The following is a 27,945-nucleotide window of genomic DNA, read 5'->3' on the forward strand; positions in this document are numbered from 1 at the left end:
GAGTTTAAAAGGCTGCTGTTGATAACAAGGGCATTTGCTAAATAGATGGTGTGTGTGCAACAATATACTGAAAGGTCAATTATATTGTGCAGCTTATCTCACCACCTGTAGTTATTTAGGTGAAAGCTCCAAAATGCTTGCCTAATATGTCTGTTTATCCAAAAGGAAGTAAAAAGGGAGAGCTAGAAAGATAGCATTGCATCACATTACATGGCAATGCAATGCACAGTTGCTGAAGTTGAACCAAAATGAGCTTGTAAACTGGCTTCTGCAACTTTGAACATGAAAAATCCAATGAGGAGAAGAAAAGCAAAGCCAAAGAGTCCATCCCAAAATCCGACAAACAAGCAAAATGAACAAAAAACATTGAATTCAATTCTTTCTGATTTTAGAAACTGCATTAAAGAAGGGGTGCACCGGTCCTGGAGATACTGCAGTACCAGGTCAATGCGTGGAGTGGACAGAGCAAGCTCTTTTTCCATCTCCCTGCTCTAAAAATCCATTTAATATATGGTCCCCAGATAGGGGACGTATCAGATATTAAACTGATAAGAACAGATACTACACTTGATCTTAGCCAAAAGGCCGAGAAGCGATAACCAGAATTGGTTTCAAACTACGGAGCCACCCAAGGATCCTGAAAAGTCCATTTGTGGAGATGAGCTCCTGGACTCCCGTTAAGAAGACATGTTGTCAACCTCTAGATCCCTTACATGCCTGCACTTTTCGGCTTGCTGCTGCTGCAATCCACGCGTTTTAGATCTGCATAACTCCACCTCTTTAAACACAGCACCTTCACCCCCTGCTGTTCCCACCCGCCTCAACACCGTTGGAAGGGAGGAGAACCAATTAAGGCGGGGGGTGGGGTGGAACGAGCAGCTGTCTACCCTTAGCAGGAGGGCTCCTGATTACATACCTCTCCTGCTGCTGCTGCTGCGGCTGTCCAGCAGCAGACTGAAGGTGGCTGCTGCTGTGCACAGGTATATAAAGGCTCAGAGCCTATTATGACACGCGCAGCCAGCGTTCCATTGCCACATTCCATCTACTGCAGGCAGGATACCTGGCTGGCTGAATGTCGCTGAGAAGCTCACAGAGACCGCCATAAGCAACAGTTTAACAGAATGCCACAGACTAATCAACCAAACTTTTTGGGTTGGGTTCTCTTTTATAGTCTGCAGGCATTAAATGAAAGAAGTCAGTGTTCCAGCAGAAGGAGACAACGTTTCAGAAAAGGCATTGTAGCAAACCAAAAAAGAAATTTTAAGCGCAGCAGAGTAACCAGCGCACATACCTGTTAGCTCAGGTGAGTTTAAAAGGCTGCTGTTGATAACAAGGGCATTTGCTAAATAGATGGTGTGTGTGCAACAATATACTGAAAGGTCAATTATATTGTGCAGCTTATCTCACCACCTGTAGTTATTTAGGTGAAAGCTCCAAAATGCTTGCCTAATATGTCTGTTTATCCAAAAGGAAGTAAAAAGGGAGAGCTAGAAAGATAGCATTGCATCACATTACATGGCAATGCAATGCACAGTTGCTGAAGTTGAACCAAAATGAGCTTGTAATCTGGCTTCTGCAACTTTGAACATGAAAAATCCAATGAGGAGAAGAAAAGCAAAGCCAAAGAGTCCATCCCAAAATCCGACAAACAAGCAAAATGAACAAAAAACATTGAATTCAATTCTTTCTGATTTTAGAAACTGCATTAAAGAAGGGGTGCACCGGTCCTGGAGATACTGCAATACCAGGTCAATGCGTGGAGTGGACAGAGCAAGCTCTTTTTCCATCTCCCTGTTCTAAAAATCCATTTAATATATGGTCCCCAGATAGGGGACGTATCAGATATTAAACTGATAAGAACAGATACTACACTTGATCTTAGCCAAAAGGCCGAGAAGCGATAACCAGAATTGGTTTCAAACTACGGAGCCACCCAAGGATCCTGAAAAGTCCATTTGTGGAGATGAGCTCCTGGACTCCCGTTAAGAAGACATGTTGTCAACCTCTAGATCCCTTACATGCCTGCACTTTTCGGCTTGCTGCTGCTGCAATCCACGCGTTTTAGATCTGCATAACTCCACCTCTTTAAACACAGCACCTTCACCCCCTGCTGTTCCCACCCGCCTCAACACCGTTGGAAGGGAGGAGAACCAATTAAGGCGGGGGGTGGGGTGGAACGAGCAGCTGTCTACCCTTAGCAGGAGGGCTCCTGATTACATACCTCTCCTGCTGCTGCTGCTGCTGGCTGTCCAGCAGCAGACTGAAGGTGGCTGCTGCTGTGCACAGGTATATAAAGGCTCAGAGCCTATTATGACACGCGCAGCCAGCGTTCCATTGCCACATTCCATCTACTGCAGGCAGGATACCTGGCTGGCTGAATGTCGCTGAGAAGCTCACAGAGACCGCCATAAGCAACAGTTTAACAGAATGCCACAGACTAATCAACCAAACTTTTTGGGTTGGGTTCTCTTTTATAGTCTGCAGGCATTAAATGAAGAAGTCAGTGTTCCAGCAGAAGGAGACAACGTTTCAGAAAAGGCATTGTAGCAAACCAAAAAAGAAATTTTAAGCGCAGCAGAGTAACCAGCGCACATACCTGTTAGCTCAGGTGAGTTTAAAAGGCTGCTGTTGATAACAAGGGCATTTGCTAAATAGATGGTGTGTGTGCAACAATATACTGAAAGGTCAATTATATTGTGCAGCTTATCTCACCACCTGTAGTTATTTAGGTGAAAGCTCCAAAATGCTTGCCTAATATGTCTGTTTATCCAAAAGGAAGTAAAAAGGGAGAGCTAGAAAGATAGCATTGCATCACATTACATGGCAATGCAATGCACAGTTGCTGAAGTTGAACCAAAATGAGCTTGTAATCTGGCTTCTGCAACTTTGAACATGAAAAATCCAATGAGGAGAAGAAAAGCAAAGCCAAAGAGTCCATCCCAAAATCCGACAAACAAGCAAAATGAACAAAAAACATTGAATTCAATTCTTTCTGATTTTAGAAACTGCATTAAAGAAGGGGTGCACCGGTCCTGGAGATACTGCAATACCAGGTCAATGCGTGGAGTGGACAGAGCAAGCTCTTTTTCCATCTCCCTGTTCTAAAAATCCATTTAATATATGGTCCCCAGATAGGGGACGTATCAGATATTAAACTGATAAGAACAGATACTACACTTGATCTTAGCCAAAAGGCCGAGAAGCGATAACCAGAATTGGTTTCAAACTACGGAGCCACCCAAGGATCCTGAAAAGTCCATTTGTGGAGATGAGCTCCTGGACTCCCGTTAAGAAGACATGTTGTCAACCTCTAGATCCCTTACATGCCTGCACTTTTCGGCTTGCTGCTGCTGCAATCCACGCGTTTTAGATCTGCATAACTCCACCTCTTTAAACACAGCACCTTCACCCCCTGCTGTTCCCACCCGCCTCAACACCGTTGGAAGGGAGGAGAACCAATTAAGGCGGGGGGTGGGGTGGAACGAGCAGCTGTCTACCCTTAGCAGGAGGGCTCCTGATTACATACCTCTCCTGCTGCTGCTGCTGCTGGCTGTCCAGCAGCAGACTGAAGGTGGCTGCTGCTGTGCACAGGTATATAAAGGCTCAGAGCCTATTATGACACGCGCAGCCAGCGTTCCATTGCCACATTCCATCTACTGCAGGCAGGATACGTGGCTGGCTGAATGTCGCTGAGAAGCTCACAGAGACCGCCATAAGCAACAGTTTAACAGAATGCCACAGACTAATCAACCAAACTTTTTGGGTTGGGTTCTCTTTTATAGTCTGCAGGCATTAAATGAAAGAAGTCAGTGTTCCAGCAGAAGGAGACAACGTTTCAGAAAAGGCATTGTAGCAAACCAAAAAAGAAATTTTAAGCGCAGCAGAGTAACCAGCGCACATACCTGTTAGCTCAGGTGAGTTTAAAAGGCTGCTGTTGATAACAAGGGCATTTGCTAAATAGATGGTGTGTGTGCAACAATATACTGAAAGGTCAATTATATTGTGCAGCTTATCTCACCACCTGTAGTTATTTAGGTGAAAGCTCCAAAATGCTTGCCTAATATGTCTGTTTATCCAAAAGGAAGTAAAAAGGGAGAGCTAGAAAGATAGCATTGCATCACATTACATGGCAATGCAATGCACAGTTGCTGAAGTTGAACCAAAATGAGCTTGTAATCTGGCTTCTGCAACTTTGAACATGAAAAATCCAATGAGGAGAAGAAAAGCAAAGCCAAAGAGTCCATCCCAAAATCCGACAAACAAGCAAAATGAACAAAAAACATTGAATTCAATTCTTTCTGATTTTAGAAACTGCATTAAAGAAGGGGTGCACCGGTCCTGGAGATACTGCAATACCAGGTCAATGCGTGGAGTGGACAGAGCAAGCTCTTTTTCCATCTCCCTGTTCTAAAAATCCATTTAATATATGGTCCCCAGATAGGGGACGTATCAGATATTAAACTGATAAGAACAGATTTTTTTTTTTTTTTTTTTTAAAACCTATTCAGGTTAAAATTAAAGTCCACTCCACAGTCCTCTTCTCCCCAAAGGGAGACAAGACGTGGACTCCAACTTAAATCATCATCAGGTTTTGGTACTTTTAATGTCAGAAAAAAAAATTACAAAAATACAACAATACTTACAAAGAAAGAAATGTTTCAGAACCTGAATGGATACCAAAAAAATAAAAATTAAATTATAACTGTATTAACAACAGTAATAACATCAAGTAAAATACTTGTAACCATTATCAAAAGCATGAACCCCAACCCAACTCAGAACCTTAAGGGACAAATCTTCAACCCTTGATGCTGAAAAAACTTGTTTCGATACACCATCTGGTATTCTATATTTCACACAAAAAACATTTTTATCTCTTATTAGTTCTTTCCTAACATTCTCTATAAGATAGTCCAAACGTTTCTCATCATACAACTTACGGTACAACCGGTTAAAATATTCTGCATTCTTTATAAACATAGGTTGTTGAAAAACAACTATATTTTCTTCCATTGCCACCTCCACTTCCTGTTCCTTTCTCTTTTCTTGCTTTTTAACCTTACCACGGCCAGTTCCCTGACTTACACCTCCCATTTCACTCTCTACCCTATCCCCCCAATCTACTCTTGTTTTCTCCATCTCCCTCTGCACTCCTACAGGTTTGCTTTCTTTTCCCTTTACCACCAACACCTTTTCTACACTTTCCTCCTTTCTCTCTACCAAAACCTTTTTAACCACTACCTCCTTCTCTTTATTTCTTTTCCTCTTTGGGCAATTCTTAAAAACATGCGTATCTTCCTGACACAAGTTGCACTTCCTCCGATCTTTACAATCCTTTGACTCATGATCACCTTTTTTGCAAAAACCACATACACCACCCGAACAATTTTCCTTTCCATGCCCGTATTGACGACAAACTCGACAAAAAGTGGGTATACCACTGAAAAAAATATCACCATTTATATTACCCAACTTAAACCTAGCTGGGGGAAGCAACACAGTCCCCTGCTCATCTTCTTTGAAACGGACCAAAAATTTCCACTTCGAAGTCCAAAAACCAAATTCATTATAAATCTTCCCTTTTGGTGTTACTGACAAACAAAAAAACTCCAAAAATGTAAGAACATCCTCTTCGTCCACCAATGGAGAGTACATTTTAACAATGATCCATTTATCTCTAACGGGGAAGTGTGGCATTACACTTATCCCCTCCATTCTTTTATCCTGGCTTGCAGTCATTTTCCTTAGATATCCTTCAAAAAAAACTTTGTCAACAAAAACTATATCATAAACACCCCTCCTGGGGTAGTCCATTATCGCCAACACTTCTTCTGTCTTCAAACCAAAAAGATCCACAAGAACTTGACTCATCACATACCTAAAATCCTTTTGATCTCGAAAGTTCTCCTGAACAACCAAACGAATAGAATTCTGCACCTTAGCGAATTCAGGCACATGATCTTCCTCTCCTTCATGTGATGCTGCAGACATCTTCTTCACAAACAGGTTCTCCTCTTCTCAATAGAAACCTTCAACACCGAAGTGCCAGGTAGATGATCGCCTCCCGTTGCCCGGGGACTAATCCGACTCCCTAATAGCAGCAGGGAGGTGAAGCCCTGCTGAAAAACAGAGCGATCCCCCCAGGCCAAGGAGCCGGGTACCCCGAGCACCTCTCAGCCAAGACCAAGGCAGCAGCCGCTAGATCACTGCACTTGATCTTAGCCAAAAGGCCGAGAAGCGATAACCAGAATTGGTTTCAAACTACGGAGCCACCCAAGGATCCTGAAAAGTCCATTTGTGGAGATGAGCTCCTGGACTCCCGTTAAGAAGACATGTTGTCAACCTCTAGATCCCTTACATGCCTGCACTTTTCGGCTTGCTGCTGCTGCAATCCACGCGTTTTAGATCTGCATAACTCCACCTCTTTAAACACAGCACCTTCACCCCCTGCTGTTCCCACCCGCCTCAACACCGTTGGAAGGGAGGAGAACCAATTAAGGCGGGGGGTGGGGTGGAACGAGCAGCTGTCTACCCTTAGCAGGAGGGCTCCTGATTACATAGCTCTCCTGCTGCTGCTGCTGCTGGCTGTCCAGCAGCAGACTGAAGGTGGCTGCTGCTGTGCACAGGTATATAAAGGCTCAGAGCCTATTATGACACGCGCAGCCAGCGTTCCATTGCCACATTCCATCTACTGCAGGCAGGATACCTGGCTGGCTGAATGTCGCTGAGAAGCTCACAGAGACCGCCATAAGCAACAGTTTAACAGAATGCCACAGACTAATCAACCAAACTTTTTGGGTTGGGTTCTCTTTTATAGTCTGCAGGCATTAAATGAAAGAAGTCAGTGTTCCAGCAGAAGGAGACAACGTTTCAGAAAAGGCATTGTAGCAAACCAAAAAAGAAATTTTAAGCGCAGCAGAGTAACCAGCGCACATACCTGTTAGCTCAGGTGAGTTTAAAAGGCTGCTGTTGATAACAAGGGCATTTGCTAAATAGATGGTGTGTGTGCAACAATATACTGAAAGGTCAATTATATTGTGCAGCTTATCTCACCACCTGTAGTTATTTAGGTGAAAGCTCCAAAATGCTTGCCTAATATGTCTGTTTATCCAAAAGGAAGTAAAAAGGGAGAGCTAGAAAGATAGCATTGCATCACATTACATGGCAATGCAATGCACAGTTGCTGAAGTTGAACCAAAATGAGCTTGTAATCTGGCTTCTGCAACTTTGAACATGAAAAATCCAATGAGGAGAAGAAAAGCAAAGCCAAAGAGTCCATCCCAAAATCCGACAAACAAGCAAAATGAACAAAAAACATTGAATTCAATTCTTTCTGATTTTAGAAACTGCATTAAAGAAGGGGTGCACCGGTCCTGGAGATACTGCAATACCAGGTCAATGCGTGGAGTGGACAGAGCAAGCTCTTTTTCCATCTCCCTGTTCTAAAAATCCATTTAATATATGGTCCCCAGATAGGGGACGTATCAGATATTAAACTGATAAGAACAGATACTACACTTGATCTTAGCCAAAAGGCCGAGAAGCGATAACCAGAATTGGTTTCAAACTACGGAGCCACCCAAGGATCCTGAAAAGTCCATTTGTGGAGATGAGCTCCTGGACTCCCGTTAAGAAGACATGTTGTCAACCTCTAGATCCCTTACATGCCTGCACTTTTCGGCTTGCTGCTGCTGCAATCCACGCGTTTTAGATCTGCATAACTCCACCTCTTTAAACACAGCACCTTCACCCCCTGCTGTTCCCACCCGCCTCAACACCGTTGGAAGGGAGGAGAACCAATTAAGGCGGGGGGTGGGGTGGAACGAGCAGCTGTCTACCCTTAGCAGGAGGGCTCCTGATTACATACCTCTCCTGCTGCTGCTGCTGCTGGCTGTCCAGCAGCAGACTGAAGGTGGCTGCTGCTGTGCACAGGTATATAAAGGCTCAGAGCCTATTATGACACGCGCAGCCAGCGTTCCATTGCCACATTCTATCTACTGCAGGCAGGATACCTGGCTGGCTGAATGTCGCTGAGAAGCTCACAGAGACCGCCATAAGCAACAGTTTAACAGAATGCCACAGACTAATCAACCAAACTTTTTGGGTTGGGTTCTCTTTTATAGTCTGCAGGCATTAAATGAAAGAAGTCAGTGTTCCAGCAGAAGGAGACAACGTTTCAGAAAAGGCATTGTAGCAAACCAAAAAAGAAATTTTAAGCGCAGCAGAGTAACCAGCGCACATACCTGTTAGCTCAGGTGAGTTTAAAGGGCTGCTGTTGATAACAAGGGCATTTGCTAAATAGATGGTGTGTGTGCAACAATATACTGAAAGGTCAATTATATTGTGCAGCTTATCTCACCACCTGTAGTTATTTAGGTGAAAGCTCCAAAATGCTTGCCTAATATGTCTGTTTATCCAAAAGGAAGTAAAAAGGGAGAGCTAGAAAGATAGCATTGCATCACATTACATGGCAATGCAATGCACAGTTGCTGAAGTTGAACCAAAATGAGCTTGTAATCTGGCTTCTGCAACTTTGAACATGAAAAATCCAATGAGGAGAAGAAAAGCAAAGCCAAAGAGTCCATCCCAAAATCCGACAAACAAGCAAAATGAACAAAAAACATTGAATTCAATTCTTTCTGATTTTAGAAACTGCATTAAAGAAGGGGTGCACCGGTCCTGGAGATACTGCAATACCAGGTCAATGCGTGGAGTGGACAGAGCAAGCTCTTTTTCCATCTCCCTGTTCTAAAAATCCATTTAATATATGGTCCCCAGATAGGGGACGTATCAGATATTAAACTGATAAGAACAGATTTTTTTTTTTTTTTTTTTTTTTTTTTTTTAAACCATTCAGTTTAGTTTTTTAGCAAACAGTATGAATTTCTCCAAAATTTGCTACTTAAAACTTCTCATCATCATGGTTCTATTTATTTAGCAGTAGTATAAGATGAGATATAATCACAAGGGAACATCCTTTACGTAACACAAATGCAGAAACTTCAAGGAATCACAAAGAAAAAAATCACTGGTATTTGATAAGGTAATGCCACTTTTTAAATTTCCAAATCCCTTCGGCATCTGTGCCACCACCGCCTCTGCTGTCCAACTTATATATCAGGTATAGTCTTGAAAGAATAAGTCTAACACATTCATTCACTGATAAAGATTTCCTTTTGAAAAGTCCAAGGTTCCTTGCATCCCACAAACTCTCCATCACACAAGCCATTATCAACCATAAAATTCTATCTTTAGACCGACTACACGCACCAATTCCAAACATCGCCACACGCCAATCCACAAAATTCACGCCTGCTAAACCCTTACACAATCCACCTACACACTTCCACACACTGTACGCGTACTCACAATCCCACATAACATGCCTCACAGTCTCACAACCACCACATCCCACTCTCGGACACACATCTGTTCTTATCAACTCTCTTTTCTTCTGCACTTCTCTCACAGGTAAAATATTATGTAAAGTCATCCACACCACATCCTTCTGTTTGTTTGACATCCCATACGTATCTAACTTCTTCCATGCATCTGAAACCTCATTCCCTCTCAGCCCAACAATATTACACTCTACCTCATTTGCACTCATTCTTTTCACCACATTCTTGGTCATTCTAAAATCATTCATTCCCACACTCAACAAATCATGCTTTCTCACAAATTTCTCAATCACCTCATACCAAACAGGACACTTAAAGGCCACAGGCACACTCGCATCTCTCTTCCTCCAGCATAACCCATACAACATCCATCCAGCAGAATAATTAGCCATAAAAGCACCTTTATTGCCTTTACCCAGCAAAATAACCACAGTCTTAATATAATTAAGGCCTAAAAAAACTTCAATATTGGGAAAGGCCAGCCCACCATGCTGACAAGCCTTAAAAAGGCTCTCCCGCTTCAACTTCTCCATCTTACTACACCACAGGAATGTGAATACCAACTTCTCTATTCTCTTAATTTTCCTGTAAGGAGAAGGAAAAACAGTCGCCACATAAAGCAGGATAGGGAGAATCACTGCTTTGATAATTAACACCTTACCACGCAGAGTCAATTCTCTCATTCGCCAAAAATTCAATTTACGTTCAACCCGCATACCACACTCTTCCCAACTTTCATTCCCTTTTAAGTCATCATTAAATAATACGCCCAAAATCTTGATTGCACCCTCTTCACACTTTACACCATCCATACGAATACTACTATCTCCAAAACATTTAAAACTACATTTATTCCAATTTACCCTAAAACCAGACGCACCAACAAAAAAATCCAAAAGCAATTTAATTCTACTCAAAGAAGCCATACTTTCACTCACAACCACAACATCATCCATATAACCTAACACTTTCACATGCTTACCACCACTACCAGGCACCAACAAACCTCTCATCATTTTATCCCGTCTAATCAAACATAACAATGGTTCTATTACACATACAAATAAGACGGGGGACATAGGACACCCCTGCCTTACCCCTGACCTAATCTTCACTTTGTCACACAGCCACCCATTAACCAAGAACTCACTTGACACACAATCATACAATGATTTTACACAATTCACAAATTCTCTAGGAAACCCCATTCTTTCCAGTACTTTAAACAAAAACACATGCGAAACCCTGTCAAACGCCTTCTCAAAATCAATAGCTAAAGTCATACATTTCTGCTTTCTATCCTTGCAATCCCCAATCATATCTCTCAACAATAACAAGTTATCACTCATACTTCTTCCAGGCACTGCACATACTTGGTCCTCCTCCACAACACTACCAATCACTTCACGCATACGATTTGCCAGTAACTTACTGTAGACCTTATAATCCGAATTCAGCAGTGTTATTGGTCTCCAGTTTTCCAAACGTTTCCTCTCACCCTTTTTATACACAAGCACAACCACTCCTTCTTTCATTGATTCACACAACCTACCATTCACCCACATATACTTACATACCTCAGTCAAATCTGTTCCCAAAACTTCCCATGCTTTCACATACAACTCTACAGGTATACCATCTTTCCCAGGAGTCTTACTCTTTTTAGCACTCCACACCACATTCTTCACTTCATCCAGAACTACATCCTCACACAATAGATCACGCTCCTCAGAATCAAGTTTTTTCTCCACACCATTCAGAACATATGACACAAGCCCAGAGTCAATCCATTTCTCATCATACAACTTGCTATAAAACCTATTCACTTCTTTCAGCACATCCTCACCCATACAGTTGGTTCCACTTTCATTCACAACTTCATTCATATCAGTCTTCCTACCATTCATTTTTTTAAAAAAGAACCTCGTACACTTCTCATTTTTCTCCAGGTGCTCAATTTTAGTACGATATATAATTTCCTTTCCTTTCTCATCCAACACACGCTTCAATTCATTCTTAGCCTCAGTAAGTTGATCAGACATCTCCAAACCACTTGCAACACACTTTCTCAACCAGTCAATCCGTCTATTAAGGTCATTAAACCTATTCCTATATCTGGCAGCTTTTCTATAGCCCCACTTTTTGAAGAAAGTTTTAAATTGCACTTTCACCCAGTCCCACCAGTCAAGAACACACACAAAATCCTTCTTACGCATTCTCCATCTTTCATACTTTACATTAAACTCATTCATCACCTCATCATCCTCTAACAGCCTTGCATTCAACTTCCATACCCCACCGCCATACACTTGGTCACCATTCGCACAAAACACGCCTCTCAAACATTCATGGTCCGAAAAAGGTACCTTTTGTTGAGAAAAATCCAAACATACCATATTTTTAGAAGATAACATTAAATCAATTCTGGAATGAATCTCACCACGGTCAGCATGGTATGTCGGCGGTGGTGGCATGCCAAGAACAACAACTGCTGCATCTAAAAAGGAAAAATCACAAATTAAATGGGACAATTTCTTTCCTGTTATGTCACACTTTCCTTCTGTGACACAATTAACGTCCCCAACAAAAATAGTGGGAGATTTCCCTGGAAGAAAAAAACTTAATTTTTCAAGAAGAGCAAGCCGCTCTTCCTTCCCTGTAGGGCAATATAAATTAATAATTCTGACCCGCCACCCTCTATAACTCAAAAATGCAATTAAACATCGGCCCACCTCCACCACAATATAACTATCAATAGAGATTTCTTTATTCCCAACTAATATCCCCACCCCATCATTTTTATTATGATTAGACCCTGACCAGATATGCTGTCCGTAAGGCCAGTCTTTGTCACAAGGAGCATCCTGAATCCCACACTCCTGAAGGCAAAAAACATCAGCACCTAAATGTTTCAGGTAGTCCAGAACAGTTGTTCTTCTGATTTTAGATCTGATCTGCCTTACATTTAGGGACACTACATCCCAACCAGATTGGCAAGACATTAATTAATGAAAAGAAATACATGACTCAATGTTGATCACACCATACTCATCCATTATCATCAGACTGGGAAAGCACCCCAAAGGTGTTGATGCTCTCAGGGATGCCAAGGTAAGGGGCATCAGGGGAGAAGACATCCTGCGGGTAAATGCGGTCACTTGCAGGACTGTCGCACCCTCCGCTGGCAGGTGAGTACTCTCGTCTGGGTTTTTTATTGGCCAGTTCAGGAGTATCATCATCATCAAAAGACCTCCCAGAAGTAAAGTCTCCTTGGCCACCATCCCTGGCCACCTCTTCGTCTGTAGCACCCCAGGACAATGCAGGGGTTCGAGCTAGAGACACATCCATGTCACCCTCACCACATATTTCGGACTGATGAGGGAGGTCCACATCCAACTCGGAGATCTCCATACCTGGCCCAGCAGGGGCCGGAGGGTCCAACAGGTTCTGGGCCTCACCCACCAGATCTTCAACCTCAGGGGGCTCCGTCTCAGCATTGATCTCTGCAGTAGTCACCTGTGGGGTAACAGCAGGGACAGTAGGCTTACCTTTGGTCACTTCGGAGAAGGACCTAGGCTTGACTTTAGCCTTACAATCCCGAATCACATGTCCTTCCTCCCCGCAGGCATCACATACCACCGGGTTGGAACAATCCTTCGCCAGATGACCGTACTTGTTGCACTTTCTACAGTTTGGCAATTGCTTGCAGAAATCCTGGATATGCCCGAACATGTTGCATCTCCTGCAGAACAATGGCGCCTCGGGAAAAAACAGATATCCAGAGTCTCTTCCAATTGTAAAGTTCAGGGGAGGATAGTGAATACCTCCAGGACCATGAGGGTCTATCCCAAACCTCACAAAGTATTTATACTTCCCAGTCCACAGCCCTTCTCCATTTAAGATTTTATGGGAGAATTGCACAAAAATGCAGTGTCTTCTCAGGAATGCAGTGATATCATCCCGGGAGATAAAGGGGTTGTGCATGAATATTACCACCGGGATATCCCCCTTAGAGTAGAGTACAGTGAAGATAAGTCCATCCAGCTGAGGGTGCTCTGAAAGGACTTGAAGAGTTTTGAAAAGGTTTTGGCAAGCCGCCATAGAAGAAAGCACCAAGACGTACCTATGCTCCCTTCTGAACTCCTGCAAACAGATGATCTCCGACTTCTGGATCTTCAGGATTTCATAGAAAATGGCGTTGACCAGGTATGACAACGAGAAATGGTCCTTCTTCTCCTCAGAGACGTCGATACGGAAAGCATTCTTGACCCGGGGATCCCCGGTCCCAGCAAAACGAAGCTTGACACCCATGGTCGCTTCAGGAATCGCCTTCTCGTTTCCTCCTCACTCTCCCCCTATAGCAGCATCCAGCTTAAGCCACCGAAGTGGCGATGCTGGAAGGCCGAGGGCTAGTACACAAGGAACCTCTTGTCCAAACACTAGGTCTGAGCCAAAAGGCCGAGAAGCGATAACCAGAATTGGTTTCAAACTACGGAGCCACCCAAGGATCCTGAAAAGTCCATTTGTGGAGATGAGCTCCTGGACTCCCGTTAAGAAGACATGTTGTCAACCTCTAGATCCCTTACATGCCTGCACTTTTCGGCTTGCTGCTGCTGCAATCCACGCGTTTTAGATCTGCATAACTCCACCTCTTTAAACACAGCACCTTCACCCCCTGCTGTTCCCACCCGCCTCAACACCGTTGGAAGGGAGGAGAACCAATTAAGGCGGGGGGTGGGGTGGAACGAGCAGCTGTCTACCCTTAGCAGGAGGGCTCCTGATTACATACCTCTCCTGCTGCTGCTGCTGCTGGCTGTCCAGCAGCAGACTGAAGGTGGCTGCTGCTGTGCACAGGTATATAAAGGCTCAGAGCCTATTATGACACGCGCAGCCAGCGTTCCATTGCCACATTCCATCTACTGCAGGCAGGATACCTGGCTGGCTGAATGTCGCTGAGAAGCTCACAGAGACCGCCATAAGCAACAGTTTAACAGAATGCCACAGACTAATCAACCAAACTTTTTGGGTTGGGTTCTCTTTTATAGTCTGCAGGCATTAAATGAAAGAAGTCAGTGTTCCAGCAGAAGGAGACAACGTTTCAGAAAAGGCATTGTAGCAAACCAAAAAAGAAATTTTAAGCGCAGCAGAGTAACCAGCGCACATACCTGTTAGCTCAGGTGAGTTTAAAAGGCTGCTGTTGATAACAAGGGCATTTGCTAAATAGATGGTGTGTGTGCAACAATATACTGAAAGGTCAATTATATTGTGCAGCTTATCTCACCACCTTTAGTTATTTAGGTGAAAGCTCCAAAATGCTTGCCTAATATGTCTGTTTATCCAAAAGGAAGTAAAAAGGGAGAGCTAGAAAGATAGCATTGCATCACATTACATGGCAATGCAATGCACAGTTGCTGAAGTTGAACCAAAATGAGCTTGTAATCTGGCTTCTGCAACTTTGAACATGAAAAATCCAATGAGGAGAAGAAAAGCAAAGCCAAAGAGTCCATCCCAAAATCCGACAAACAAGCAAAATGAACAAAAAACATTGAATTCAATTCTTTCTGATTTTAGAAACTGCATTAAAGAAGGGGTGCACCGGTCCTGGAGATACTGCAATACCAGGTCAATGCGTGGAGTGGACAGAGCAAGCTCTTTTTCCATCTCCCTGTTCTAAAAATCCATTTAATATATGGTCCCCAGATAGGGGACGTATCAGATATTAAACTGATAAGAACAGATACTACACTTGATCTTAGCCAAAAGGCCGAGAAGCGATAACCAGAATTGGTTTCAAACTACGGAGCCACCCAAGGATCCTGAAAAGTCCATTTGTGGAGATGAGCTCCTGGACTCCCGTTAAGAAGACATGTTGTCAACCTCTAGATCCCTTACATGCCTGCACTTTTCGGCTTGCTGCTGCTGCAATCCACGCGTTTTAGATCTGCATAACTCCACCTCTTTAAACACAGCACCTTCACCCCCTGCTGTTCCCACCCGCCTCAACACCGTTGGAAGGGAGGAGAACCAATTAAGGCGGGGGGTGGGGTGGAACGAGCAGCTGTCTACCCTTAGCAGGAGGGCTCCTGATTACATACCTCTCCTGCTGCTGCTGCTGCTGGCTGTCCAGCAGCAGACTGAAGGTGGCTGCTGCTGTGCACAGGTATATAAAGGCTCAGAGCCTATTATGACACGCGCAGCCAGCGTTCCATTGCCACATTCCATCTACTGCAGGCAGGATACCTGGCTGGCTGAATGTCGCTGAGAAGCTCACAGAGACCGCCATAAGCAACAGTTTAACAGAATGCCACAGACTAATCAACCAAACTTTTTGGGTTGGGTTCTCTTTTATAGTCTGCAGGCATTAAATGAAAGAAGTCAGTGTTCCAGCAGAAGGAGACAACGTTTCAGAAAAGGCATTGTAGCAAACCAAAAAAGAAATTTTAAGCGCAGCAGAGTAACCAGCGCACATACCTGTTAGCTCAGGTGAGTTTAAAAGGCTGCTGTTGATAACAAGGGCATTTGCTAAATAGATGGTGTGTGTGCAACAATATACTGAAAGGTCAATTATATTGTGCAGCTTATCTCACCACCTGTAGTTATTTAGGTGAAAGCTCCAAAATGCTTGCCTAATATGTCTGTTTATCCAAAAGGAAGTAAAAAGGGAGAGCTAGAAAGATAGCATTGCATCACATTACATGGCAATGCAATGCACAGTTGCTGAAGTTGAACCAAAATGAGCTTGTAATCTGGCTTCTGCAACTTTGAACATGAAAAATCCAATGAGGAGAAGAAAAGCAAAGCCAAAGAGTCCATCCCAAAATCCGACAAACAAGCAAAATGAACAAAAAACATTGAATTCAATTCTTTCTGATTTTAGAAACTGCATTAAAGAAGGGGTGCACCGGTCCTGGAGATACTGCAATACCAGGTCAATGCGTGGAGTGGACAGAGCAAGCTCTTTTTCCATCTCCCTGTTCTAAAAATCCATTTAATATATGGTCCCCAGATAGGGGACGTATCAGATATTAAACTGATAAGAACAGATACTACACTTGATCTTAGCCAAAAGGCCGAGAAGCGATAACCAGAATTGGTTTCAAACTACGGAGCCACCCAAGGATCCTGAAAAGTCCATTTGTGGAGATGAGCTCCTGGACTCCCGTTAAGAAGACATGTTGTCAACCTCTAGATCCCTTACATGCCTGCACTTTTCGGCTTGCTGCTGCTGCAATCCACGCGTTTTAGATCTGCATAACTCCACCTCTTTAAACACAGCACCTTCACCCCCTGCTGTTCCCACCCGCCTCAACACCGTTGGAAGGGAGGAGAACCAATTAAGGCGGGGGGTGGGGTGGAACGAGCAGCTGTCTACCCTTAGCAGGAGGGCTCCTGATTACATACCTCTCCTGCTGCTGCTGCTGCTGGCTGTCCAGCAGCAGACTGAAGGTGGCTGCTGCTGTGCACAGGTATATAAAGGCTCAGAGCCTATTATGACACGCGCAGCCAGCGTTCCATTGCCACATTCCATCTACTGCAGGCAGGATACCTGGCTGGCTGAATGTCGCTGAGAAGCTCACAGAGACCGCCATAAGCAACAGTTTAACAGAATGCCACAGACTAATCAACCAAACTTTTTGGGTTGGGTTCTCTTTTATAGTCTGCAGGCATTAAATGAAAGAAGTCAGTGTTCCAGCAGAAGGAGACAACGTTTCAGAAAAGGCATTGTAGCAAACCAAAAAAGAAATTTTAAGCGCAGCAGAGTAACCAGCGCACATACCTGTTAGCTCAGGTGAGTTTAAAAGGCTGCTGTTGATAACAAGGGCATTTGCTAAATAGATGGTGTGTGTGCAACAATATACTGAAAGGTCAATTATATTGTGCAGCTTATCTCACCACCTGTAGTTATTTAGGTGAAAGCTCCAAAATGCTTGCCTAATATGTCTGTTTATCCAAAAGGAAGTAAAAAGGGAGAGCTAGAAAGATAGCATTGCATCACATTACATGGCAATGCAATGCACAGTTGCTGAAGTTGAACCAAAATGAGCTTGTAATCTGGCTTCTGCAACTTTGAACATGAAAAATCCAATGAGGAGAAGAAAAGCAAAGCCAAAGAGTCCATTCCAAAATCCGACAAACAAGCAAAATGAACAAAAAACATTGAATTCAATTCTTTCTGATTTTAGAAACTGCATTAAAGAAGGGGTGCACCGGTCCTGGAGATACTGCAATACCAGGTCAATGCGTGGAGTGGACAGAGCAAGCTCTTTTTCCATCTCCCTGTTCTAAAAATCCATTTAATATATGGTCCCCAGATAGGGGACGTATCAGATATTAAACTGATAAGAACAGATACTACACTTGATCTTAGCCAAAAGGCCGAGAAGCGATAACCAGAATTGGTTTCAAACTACGGAGCCACCCAAGGATCCTGAAAAGTCCATTTGTGGAGATGAGCTCCTGGACTCCCGTTAAGAAGACATGTTGTCAACCTCTAGATCCCTTACATGCCTGCACTTTTCGGCTTGCTGCTGCTGCAATCCACGCGTTTTAGATCTGCATAACTCCACCTCTTTAAACACAGCACCTTCACCCCCTGCTGTTCCCACCCGCCTCAACACCGTTGGAAGGGAGGAGAACCAATTAAGGCGGGGGGTGGGGTGGAACGAGCAGCTGTCTACCCTTAGCAGGAGGGCTCCTGATTACATACCTCTCCTGCTGCTGCTGCTGCTGGCTGTCCAGCAGCAGACTGAAGGTGGCTGCTGCTGTGCACAGGTATATAAAGGCTCAGAGCCTATTATGACACGCGCAGCCAGCGTTCCATTGCCACATTCCATCTACTGCAGGCAGGATACCTGGCTGGCTGAATGTCGCTGAGAAGCTCACAGAGACCGCCATAAGCAACAGTTTAACAGAATGCCACAGACTAATCAACCAAACTTTTTGGGTTGGGTTCTCTTTTATAGTCTGCAGGCATTAAATGAAAGAAGTCAGTGTTCCAGCAGAAGGAGACAACGTTTCAGAAAAGGCATTGTAGCAAACCAAAAAAGAAATTTTAAGCGCAGCAGAGTAACCAGCGCACATACCTGTTAGCTCAGGTGAGTTTAAAAGGCTGCTGTTGATAACAAGGGCATTTGCTAAATAGATGGTGTGTGTGCAACAATATACTGAAAGGTCAATTATATTGTGCAGCTTATCTCACCACCTGTAGTTATTTAGGTGAAAGCTCCAAAATGCTTGCCTAATATGTCTGTTTATCCAAAAGGAAGTAAAAAGGGAGAGCTAGAAAGATAGCATTGCATCACATTACATGGCAATGCAATGCACAGTTGCTGAAGTTGAACCAAAATGAGCTTGTAATCTGGCTTCTGCAACTTTGAACATGAAAAATCCAATGAGGAGAAGAAAAGCAAAGCCAAAGAGTCCATCCCAAAATCCGACAAACAAGCAAAATGAACAAAAAACATTGAATTCAATTCTTTCTGATTTTAGAAACTGCATTAAAGAAGGGGTGCACCGGTCCTGGAGATACTGCAATACCAGGTCAATGCGTGGAGTGGACAGAGCAAGCTCTTTTTCCATCTCCCTGTTCTAAAAATCCATTTAATATATGGTCCCCAGATAGGGGACGTATCAGATATTAAACTGATAAGAACAGATACTACACTTGATCTTAGCCAAAAGGCCGAGAAGCGATAACCAGAATTGGTTTCAAACTACGGAGCCACCCAAGGATCCTGAAAAGTCCATTTGTGGAGATGAGCTCCTGGACTCCCGTTAAGAAGACATGTTGTCAACCTCTAGATCCCTTACATGCCTGCACTTTTCGGCTTGCTGCTGCTGCAATCCACGCGTTTTAGATCTGCATAACTCCACCTCTTTAAACACAGCACCTTCACCCCCTGCTGTTCCCACCTGCCTCAACACCGTTGGAAGGGAGGAGAACCAATTAAGGCGGGGGGTGGGGTGGAACGAGCAGCTGTCTACCCTTAGCAGGAGGGCTCCTGATTACATACCTCTCCTGCTGCTGCTGCTGCTGGCTGTCCAGCAGCAGACTGAAGGTGGCTGCTGCTGTGCACAGGTATATAAAGGCTCAGAGCCTATTATGACACGCGCAGCCAGCGTTCCATTGCCACATTCCATCTACTGCAGGCAGGATACCTGGCTGGCTGAATGTCGCTGAGAAGCTCACAGAGACCGCCATAAGCAACAGTTTAACAGAATGCCACAGACTAATCAACCAAACTTTTTGGGTTGGGTTCTCTTTTATAGTCTGCAGGCATTAAATGAAAGAAGTCAGTGTTCCAGCAGAAGGAGACAACGTTTCAGAAAAGGCATTGTAGCAAACCAAAAAAGAAATTTTAAGCGCAGCAGAGTAACCAGCGCACATACCTGTTAGCTCAGGTGAGTTTAAAAGGCTGCTGTTGATAACAAGGGCATTTGCTAAATAGATGGTGTGTGTGCAACAATATACTGAAAGGTCAATTATATTGTGCAGCTTATCTCACCACCTGTAGTTATTTAGGTGAAAGCTCCAAAATGCTTGCCTAATATGTCTGTTTATCCAAAAGGAAGTAAAAAGGGAGAGCTAGAAAGATAGCATTGCATCACATTACATGGCAATGCAATGCACAGTTGCTGAAGTTGAACCAAAATGAGCTTGTAATCTGGCTTCTGCAACTTTGAACATGAAAAATCCAATGAGGAGAAGAAAAGCAAAGCCAAAGAGTCCATCCCAAAATCCGACAAACAAGCAAAATGAACATAAAACATTGAATTCAATTCTTTCTGATTTTAGAAACTGCATTAAAGAAGGGGTGCACCGGTCCTGGAGATACTGCAATACCAGGTCAATGCGTGGAGTGGACAGAGCAAGCTCTTTTTCCATCTCCCTGTTCTAAAAATCCATTTAATATATGGTCCCCAGATAGGGGACGTATCAGATATTAAACTAATAAGAACAGATTTTTTTTTTTTTTTTTTCTTTTTTTTTTTTTTAGCCCGAATTCGTGTACAAAACCCGAGTGCGCTTAAAAAAGTGACAAGTGCCACAAAAAAAGTGCACTAGGATGCTGGTCTTCTTGAAACCCTCTCCAAAAGGAGAAGGGTCCCCCAAACCATTCCCCGTCCCTCCGAGCCAAAAGGCCACAGCGAGGAACAGGGACAAAAAGCCACCTCCAGCCGAAGCCAGAGGCGACCCAATCTTACCCCCAGCACCTGCCCGAGTTCTCACCCGAGCAAGGCACTGGGAGCCAAAGACTGTGCTCCCCTCCCGGAAGAGGGGAGCCAACAACGCTCTCCTCCCGAAAGAGGAGAGCCAGGGGGGTTCAGGGGGGAGCGGAACCTGATGGCCACACACTCCCCCCCTAGACCTGCCAAGAGAGGAACCCGTAAGGGAACCGCATCCCGACAAAATCCTAGTAGGACGTGACACACGTGAATAAGTGGACACACAGTGACAAAGAAATTAAATAAATAGTGAAGGTTTCACAGTATAATACTGCCCGGACCTTCGACCGGGAATTGAAAAATTCCCCATCCTAAGGCCAGAAGGCCCGGAATAAGGGTGTGTGCGAAGAAAGAAAATTTGAAGTGCTTGTGCAAATGTGCCATAAACTCAAGTGGGGTTCCCAATCCCAGTGAGTTAAGGCACCCCAGGGTCACCACTCCTGGGGCACTTCACACTTCGGGCTTTCGATCTTCCCCGGCCCAATGGCGTCGATCCTGGGGGGCCATACTTTCCACCAGATGACTATATTAGCCACCTGGCGTACTAACAAGCGCCTAAACCCGAGTGTGCATAATGTATCAATCTACTAGGGCGGCCAACATCCAAAACCGCCTTTTCAAAAGATACTACACTTGATCTTAGCCAAAAGGCCGAGAAGCGATAACCAGAATTGGTTTCAAACTACGGAGCCACCCAAGGATCCTGAAAAGTCCATTTGTGGAGATGAGCTCCTGGACTCCCGTTAAGAAGACATGTTGTCAACCTCTAGATCCCTTACATGCCTGCACTTTTCGGCTTGCTGCTGCTGCAATCCACGCGTTTTAGATCTGCATAACTCCACCTCTTTAAACACAGCACCTTCACCCCCTGCTGTTCCCACCCGCCTCAACACCGTTGGAAGGGAGGAGAACCAATTAAGGCGGGGGGTGGGGTGGAACGAGCAGCTGTCTACCCTTAGCAGGAGGGCTCCTGATTACATACCTCTCCTGCTGCTGCTGCTGGCTGTCCAGCAGCAGACTGAAGGTGGCTGCTGCTGTGCACAGGTATATAAAGGCTCAGAGCCTATTATGACACGCGCAGCCAGCGTTCCATTGCCACATTCCATCTACTGCAGGCAGGATACCTGGCTGGCTGAATGTCGCTGAGAAGCTCACAGAGACCGCCATAAGCAACAGTTTAACAGAATGCCACAGACTAATCAACCAAACTTTTTGGGTTGGGTTCTCTTTTATAGTCTGCAGGCATTAAATGAAAGAAGTCAGTGTTCCAGCAGAAGGAGACAACGTTTCAGAAAAGGCATTGTAGCAAACCAAAAAAGAAATTTTAAGCGCAGCAGAGTAACCAGCGCACATACCTGTTAGCTCAGGTGAGTTTAAAAGGCTGCTGTTGATAACAAGGGCATTTGCTAAATAGATGGTGTGTGTGCAACAATATACTGAAAGGTCAATTATATTGTGCAGCTTATCTCACCACCTGTAGTTATTTAGGTGAAAGCTCCAAAATGCTTGCCTAATATGTCTGTTTATCCAAAAGGAAGTAAAAAGGGAGAGCTAGAAAGATAGCATTGCATCACATTACATGGCAATGCAATGCACAGTTGCTGAAGTTGAACCAAAATGAGCTTGTAATCTGGCTTCTGCAACTTTGAACATGAAAAATCCAATGAGGAGAAGAAAAGCAAAGCCAAAGAGTCCATCCCAAAATCCGACAAACAAGCAAAATGAACAAAAAACATTGAATTCAATTCTTTCTGATTTTAGAAACTGCATTAAAGAAGGGGTGCACCGGTCCTGGAGATACTGCAATACCAGGTCAATGCGTGGAGTGGACAGAGCAAGCTCTTTTTCCATCTCCCTGTTCTAAAAATCCATTTAATATATGGTCCCCAGATAGGGGACGTATCAGATATTAAACTGATAAGAACAGATACTACACTTGATCTTAGCCAAAAGGCCGAGAAGCGATAACCAGAATTGGTTTCAAACTACGGAGCCACCCAAGGATCCTGAAAAGTCCATTTGTGGAGATGAGCTCCTGGACTCCCGTTAAGAAGACATGTTGTCAACCTCTAGATCCCTTACATGCCTGCACTTTTCGGCTTGCTGCTGCTGCAATCCACGCGTTTTAGATCTGCATAACTCCACCTCTTTAAACACAGCACCTTCACCCCCTGCTGTTCCCACCCGCCTCAACACCGTTGGAAGGGAGGAGAACCAATTAAGGCGGGGGGTGGGGTGGAACGAGCAGCTGTCTACCCTTAGCAGGAGGGCTCCTGATTACATACCTCTCCTGCTGCTGCTGCTGCTGGCTGTCCAGCAGCAGACTGAAGGTGGCTGCTGCTGTGCACAGGTATATAAAGGCTCAGAGCCTATTATGACACGCGCAGCCAGCGTTCCATTGCCACATTCCATCTACTGCAGGCAGGATACCTGGCTGGCTGAATGTCGCTGAGAAGCTCACAGAGACCGCCATAAGCAACAGTTTAACAGAATGCCACAGACTAATCAACCAAACTTTTTGGGTTGGGTTCTCTTTTATAGTCTGCAGGCATTAAATGAAAGAAGTCAGTGTTCCAGCAGAAGGAGACAACGTTTCAGAAAAGGCATTGTAGCAAACCAAAAAAGAAATTTTAAGCGCAGCAGAGTAACCAGCGCACATACCTGTTAGCTCAGGTGAGTTTAAAAGGCTGCTGTTGATAACAAGGGCATTTGCTAAATAGATGGTGTGTGTGCAACAATATACTGAAAGGTCAATTATATTGTGCAGCTTATCTCACCACCTGTAGTTATTTAGGTGAAAGCTCCAAAATGCTTGCCTAATATGTCTGTTTATCCAAAAGGAAGTAAAAAGGGAGAGCTAGAAAGATAGCATTGCATCACATTACATGGCAATGCAATGCACAGTTGCTGAAGTTGAACCAAAATGAGCTTGTAATCTGGCTTCTGCAACTTTGAACATGAAAAATCCAATGAGGAGAAGAAAAGCAAAGCCAAAGAGTCCATCCCAAAATCCGACAAACAAGCAAAATGAACAAAAAACATTGAATTCAATTCTTTCTGATTTTAGAAACTGCATTAAAGAAGGGGTGCACCGGTCCTGGAGATACTGCAATACCAGGTCAATGCGTGGAGTGGACAGAGCAAGCTCTTTTTCCATCTCCCTGTTCTAAAAATCCATTTAATATATGGTCCCCAGATAGGGGACGTATCAGATATTAAACTGATAAGAACAGATACTACACTTGATCTTAGCCAAAAGGCCGAGAAGCGATAACCAGAATTGGTTTCAAACTACGGAGCCACCCAAGGATCCTGAAAAGTCCATTTGTGGAGATGAGCTCCTGGACTCCCGTTAAGAAGACATGTTGTCAACCTCTAGATCCCTTACATGCCTGCACTTTTCGGCTTGCTGCTGCTGCAATCCACGCGTTTTAGATCTGCATAACTCCACCTCTTTAAACACAGCACCTTCACCCCCTACTGTTCCCACCCGCCTCAACACCGATGGAAGGGAGGAGAACCAATTAAGGCGGGGGGTGGGGTGGAACGAGCAGCTGTCTACCCTTAGCAGGAGGGCTCCTGATTACATACCTCTCCTGCTGCTGCTGCTGCTGGCTGTCCAGCAGCAGACTGAAGGTGGCTGCTGCTGTGCACAGGTATATAAAGGCTCAGAGCCTATTATGACACGCGCAGCCAGCGTTCCATTGCCACATTCCATCTACTGCAGGCAGGATACCTGGCTGGCTGAATGTCGCTGAGAAGCTCACAGAGACCGCCATAAGCAACAGTTTAACAGAATGCCACAGACTAATCAACCAAACTTTTTGGGTTGGGTTCTCTTTTATAGTCTGCAGGCATTAAATGAAAGAAGTCAGTGTTCCAGCAGAAGGAGACAACGTTTCAGAAAAGGCATTGTAGCAAACCAAAAAAGAAATTTTAAGCGCAGCAGAGTAACCAGCGCACATACCTGTTAGCTCAGGTGAGTTTAAAAGGCTGCTGTTGATAACAAGGGCATTTGCTAAATAGATGGTGTGTGTGCAACAATATACTGAAAGGTCAATTATATTGTGCAGCTTATCTCACCACCTGTAGTTATTTAGGTGAAAGCTCCAAAATGCTTGCCTAATATGTCTGTTTATCCAAAAGGAAGTAAAAAGGGAGAGCTAGAAAGATAGCATTGCATCACATTACATGGCAATGCAATGCACAGTTGCTGAAGTTGAACCAAAATGAGCTTGTAATCTGGCTTCTGCAACTTTGAACATGAAAAATCCAATGAGGAGAAGAAAAGCAAAGCCAAAGAGTCCATCCCAAAATCCGACAAACAAGCAAAATGAACAAAAAACATTGAATTCAATTCTTTCTGATTTTAGAAACTGCATTAAAGAAGGGGTGCACCGGTCCTGGAGATACTGCAATACCAGGTCAATGCGTGGAGTGGACAGAGCAAGCTCTTTTTCCATCTCCCTGTTCTAAAAATCCATTTAATATATGGTCCCCAGATAGGGGACGTATCAGATATTAAACTAATAAGAACAGATTTTTTTTTTTTTTTTTTTCTTTTTTTTTTTTTTAGCCCGAATTCGTGTACAAAACCCGAGTGCGCTTAAAAAAGTGACAAGTGCCACAAAAAAAGTGCACTAGGATGCTGGTCTTCTTGAAACCCTCTCCAAAAGGAGAAGGGTCCCCCAAACCATTCCCCGTCCCTCCGAGCCAAAAGGCCACAGCGAGGAACAGGGACAAAAAGCCACCTCCAGCCGAAGCCAGAGGCGACCCAATCTTACCCCCAGCACCTGCCCGAGTTCTCACCCGAGCAAGGCACTGGGAGCCAAAGACTGTGCTCCCCTCCCGGAAGAGGGGAGCCAACAACGCTCTCCTCCCGAAAGAGGAGAGCCAGGGGGGTTCAGGGGGGAGCGGAACCTGATGGCCACACACTCCCCCCCTAGACCTGCCAAGAGAGGAACCCGTAAGGGAACCGCATCCCGACAAAATCCTAGTAGGACGTGACACACGTGAATAAGTGGACACACAGTGACAAAGAAATTAAATAAATAGTGAAGGTTTCACAGTATAATACTGCCCGGACCTTCGACCGGGAATTGAAAAATTCCCCATCCTAAGGCCAGAAGGCCCGGAATAAGGGTGTGTGCGAAGAAAGAAAATTTGAAGTGCTTGTGCAAATGTGCCATAAACTCAAGTGGGGTTCCCAATCCCAGTGAGTTAAGGCACCCCAGGGTCACCACTCCTGGGGCACTTCACACTTCGGGCTTTCGATCTTCCCCGGCCCAATGGCGTCGATCCTGGGGGGCCATGCTTTCCACCAGATGACTATATTAGCCACCTGGCGTACTAACAAGCGCCTAAACCCGAGTGTGCATAATGTATCAATCTACTAGGGCGGCCAACATCCAAAACCGCCTTTTCAAAAGATACTACACTTGATCTTAGCCAAAAGGCCGAGAAGCGATAACCAGAATTGGTTTCAAACTACGGAGCCACCCAAGGATCCTGAAAAGTCCATTTGTGGAGATGAGCTCCTGGACTCCCGTTAAGAAGACATGTTGTCAACCTCTAGATCCCTTACATGCCTGCACTTTTCGGCTTGCTGCTGCTGCAATCCACGCGTTTTAGATCTGCATAACTCCACCTCTTTAAACACAGCACCTTCACCCCCTGCTGTTCCCACCCGCCTCAACACCGTTGGAAGGGAGGAGAACCAATTAAGGCGGGGGGTGGGGTGGAACGAGCAGCTGTCTACCCTTAGCAGGAGGGCTCCTGATTACATACCTCTCCTGCTGCTGCTGCTGGCTGTCCAGCAGCAGACTGAAGGTGGCTGCTGCTGTGCACAGGTATATAAAGGCTCAGAGCCTATTATGACACGCGCAGCCAGCATTCCATTGCCACATTCCATCTACTGCAGGCAGGATAACTGGCTGGCTGAATGTCGCTGAGAAGCTCACAGAGACCGCCATAAGCAACAGTTTAACAGAATGCCACAGACTAATCAACCAAACTTTTTGGGTTGGGTTCTCTTTTATAGTCTGCAGGCATTAAATGAAAGAAGTCAGTGTTCCAGCAGAAGGAGACAACGTTTCAGAAAAGGCATTGTAGCAAACCAAAAAAGAAATTTTAAGCGCAGCAGAGTAACCAGCGCACATACCTGTTAGCTCAGGTGAGTTTAAAAGGCTGCTGTTGATAACAAGGGCATTTGCTAAATAGATGGTGTGTGTGCAACAATATACTGAAAGGTCAATTATATTGTGCAGCTTATCTCACCACCTGTAGTTATTTAGGTGAAAGCTCCAAAATGCTTGCCTAATATGTCTGTTTATCCAAAAGGAAGTAAAAAGGGAGAGCTAGAAAGATAGCATTGCATCACATTACATGGCAATGCAATGCACAGTTGCTGAAGTTGAACCAAAATGAGCTTGTAATCTGGCTTCTGCAACTTTGAACATGAAAAATCCAATGAGGAGAAGAAAAGCAAAGCCAAAGAGTCCATCCCAAAATCCGACAAACAAGCAAAATGAACAAAAAACATTGAATTCAATTCTTTCTGATTTTAGAAACTGCATTAAAGAAGGGGTGCACCGGTCCTGGAGATACTGCAATACCAGGTCAATGCGTGGAGTGGACAGAGCAAGCTCTTTTTCCATCTCCCTGTTCTAAAAATCCATTTAATATATGGTCCCCAGATAGGGGACGTATCAGATATTAAACTGATAAGAACAGATTTTTTTTTTTTTTTTAATTTGGCTATCCCCCCATGGGGATAAAAACCGTTTATTTAAAATTTAATAAATTACAGAAATAAAACCATTACATCCACATTACACTTTCGGGACTTCAAAGAAAAATAAAACTTCCATCACAGCAAATTTTACAAGACTTCAAATATTCCATAGGTTAAAAAGCCATTTGCCTGCCAACGTTACATTCTTTTTCCTGTCCAATAAATAGTATATGTACATTTCACTTTTACAAAAGGCTAAAACATCATCTACTGGTAACATTTCATGTTTAAAAACAGCAATATTTCTAGCATTCCAGAGCGCTATCTTGGCACAATTCACTGTCTTCCACGCCATTATTTTTTGGTCCATTGTTGGGCATTCCAGAAGACCATATAACACTGATGCAAAATTAAAGTCCTTGAGGTCCACCATTTTCTCCAGCAGGGGGATTAGTCTTCTCCAGAACTCTTTAGCAAAAGCACAAGTCCATAAAAGATGCTTCACTGTCTCTTCTTCTTGACAACCTTCTCTTGGGCAGATGGCAGACCTCACAAAACCTCTTCTGTACTGGAATGCCCGGCAAG

At 44.2% G+C, this 27,945-nt stretch overlaps 12 non-coding genes and 5 pseudogenes across 12 annotated transcripts; all 17 read right to left on the reverse strand.

Annotated features, from left to right (window-relative positions):
* Positions 1-406: 406 nt before the first annotated feature.
* Positions 407-597, reverse strand: LOC141223002 (U2 spliceosomal RNA). The gene has a single exon (XR_012290716.1). It is a non-coding gene; the product is annotated as a U2 spliceosomal RNA (small nuclear RNA).
* A 1,114-nt stretch (positions 598-1,711) lies between these two features.
* Positions 1,712-1,902, reverse strand: LOC141223134 (U2 spliceosomal RNA). Its single transcript, XR_012290804.1, has one exon. It is a non-coding gene; the product is annotated as a U2 spliceosomal RNA (small nuclear RNA).
* Positions 1,903-3,016: 1,114 nt separating this feature from the next.
* Positions 3,017-3,207, reverse strand: LOC141223135 (U2 spliceosomal RNA). The gene has a single exon (XR_012290805.1). It is a non-coding gene; the product is annotated as a U2 spliceosomal RNA (small nuclear RNA).
* A 1,115-nt stretch (positions 3,208-4,322) lies between these two features.
* LOC141223036 (U2 spliceosomal RNA) lies at positions 4,323-4,504 on the reverse strand. The gene has a single exon (XR_012290746.1). It is a non-coding gene; the product is annotated as a U2 spliceosomal RNA (small nuclear RNA).
* A 2,853-nt stretch (positions 4,505-7,357) lies between these two features.
* On the reverse strand, positions 7,358-7,548 carry LOC141223136 (U2 spliceosomal RNA). Its single transcript, XR_012290806.1, has one exon. It is a non-coding gene; the product is annotated as a U2 spliceosomal RNA (small nuclear RNA).
* A 1,115-nt stretch (positions 7,549-8,663) lies between these two features.
* LOC141223063 (U2 spliceosomal RNA) lies at positions 8,664-8,853 on the reverse strand. Its single transcript, XR_012290767.1, has one exon. It is a non-coding gene; the product is annotated as a U2 spliceosomal RNA (small nuclear RNA).
* A 6,133-nt stretch (positions 8,854-14,986) lies between these two features.
* On the reverse strand, positions 14,987-15,177 carry LOC141222904 (U2 spliceosomal RNA). Its single transcript, XR_012290620.1, has one exon. It is a non-coding gene; the product is annotated as a U2 spliceosomal RNA (small nuclear RNA).
* A 1,115-nt stretch (positions 15,178-16,292) lies between these two features.
* LOC141222905 (U2 spliceosomal RNA) lies at positions 16,293-16,483 on the reverse strand. Its single transcript, XR_012290621.1, has one exon. It is a non-coding gene; the product is annotated as a U2 spliceosomal RNA (small nuclear RNA).
* A 1,115-nt stretch (positions 16,484-17,598) lies between these two features.
* On the reverse strand, positions 17,599-17,789 carry LOC141222906 (U2 spliceosomal RNA). Its single transcript, XR_012290622.1, has one exon. It is a non-coding gene; the product is annotated as a U2 spliceosomal RNA (small nuclear RNA).
* A 1,115-nt stretch (positions 17,790-18,904) lies between these two features.
* On the reverse strand, positions 18,905-19,095 carry LOC141222907 (U2 spliceosomal RNA). Its single transcript, XR_012290623.1, has one exon. It is a non-coding gene; the product is annotated as a U2 spliceosomal RNA (small nuclear RNA).
* Positions 19,096-20,210: 1,115 nt separating this feature from the next.
* On the reverse strand, positions 20,211-20,438 carry LOC141223076 (U2 spliceosomal RNA; annotated as a pseudogene).
* Positions 20,439-21,198: 760 nt separating this feature from the next.
* Positions 21,199-21,290, reverse strand: LOC141223092 (U2 spliceosomal RNA; annotated as a pseudogene).
* Positions 21,291-22,402: 1,112 nt separating this feature from the next.
* Positions 22,403-22,593, reverse strand: LOC141222908 (U2 spliceosomal RNA). The gene has a single exon (XR_012290624.1). It is a non-coding gene; the product is annotated as a U2 spliceosomal RNA (small nuclear RNA).
* Positions 22,594-23,708: 1,115 nt separating this feature from the next.
* LOC141222910 (U2 spliceosomal RNA) lies at positions 23,709-23,899 on the reverse strand. Its single transcript, XR_012290626.1, has one exon. It is a non-coding gene; the product is annotated as a U2 spliceosomal RNA (small nuclear RNA).
* A 1,115-nt stretch (positions 23,900-25,014) lies between these two features.
* On the reverse strand, positions 25,015-25,243 carry LOC141223077 (U2 spliceosomal RNA; annotated as a pseudogene).
* A 760-nt stretch (positions 25,244-26,003) lies between these two features.
* On the reverse strand, positions 26,004-26,095 carry LOC141223094 (U2 spliceosomal RNA; annotated as a pseudogene).
* Positions 26,096-27,207: 1,112 nt separating this feature from the next.
* Positions 27,208-27,410, reverse strand: LOC141223049 (U2 spliceosomal RNA; annotated as a pseudogene).
* Positions 27,411-27,945: the final 535 nt, after the last annotated feature.

This window comes from Phyllobates terribilis, unplaced genomic scaffold (genome assembly GCF_046119375.1).
Source record: "Phyllobates terribilis strain yellow unplaced genomic scaffold, ASM4611937v1 Scaffold_366__1_contigs__length_1906876, whole genome shotgun sequence".
Taxonomy (NCBI): Eukaryota; Metazoa; Chordata; class Amphibia; order Anura; family Dendrobatidae; genus Phyllobates; species Phyllobates terribilis.